Here is a 749-nt window from a genome sequence, read left to right as displayed (position 1 = left end):
GCCAGCGCCACAGAAGGACAAAAGCCCCACTTGGGTGCCGAAGCGAACTCTCCCAGCACAGCGCACGCGCCAACACGTCCGCACAGCTGCGATACAAACCACCTGCGAGAACCGCAGAGGCGACCGAGCAGCAGACGGCGTCGCGGCGCCGAGCGCCGGGCGGCGGCGCATCCTCAGCGCACACAGTCCTCAATCGGACCAGCACACTGCAGATGTCCACCGCGCTTCGCACCGGGCCCGCGAGGACCTACTTTGGCCGCACGGCGCCGCGTGCAGGGTGCGCCGGCGCGCAGCTGCGCCGCCTGCCGCCTCCGTCGGCCGGCGCGCCTGCCACTGGCCGCCCCCACCAGCCGGCTGTAGCGCGTGCGCCCACGCACCGCACGGCCAACACGCCGGGAGGCCCCCCCTCACCGGCCGGGGACGGTCCCACCCAGCCACCGCCGCGTATCGCTTCACACCCACATGCCATTCACGTTCGTGGGCATGGTGGGTATCGCTGCAACAACCGGTTGGTAGCTCAACCGATCGTCGCCATCACTGATTCACCCCTAGCGAGAACAACCGCACCACAACGGTTTACCAGTTGTTCATTTGCGTAACGTCACCAGCAAACGTAGGCGTCCATCGCCATTTGCAAATTCAACGATTGTTGCATGCCTGTGTCAGGTGTCACGACACACTGTCTGCCCACATACACGCAACAACATGTCCACGCTTAGCGAACACGTGGAAGGTGGCCCCCGTACGTA

Source organism: Schistocerca americana, unplaced genomic scaffold (genome assembly GCF_021461395.2).
Source record: "Schistocerca americana isolate TAMUIC-IGC-003095 unplaced genomic scaffold, iqSchAmer2.1 HiC_scaffold_397, whole genome shotgun sequence".
Taxonomy (NCBI): Eukaryota; Metazoa; Arthropoda; class Insecta; order Orthoptera; family Acrididae; genus Schistocerca; species Schistocerca americana.
This window is presented reverse-complemented; position numbering follows the sequence as displayed.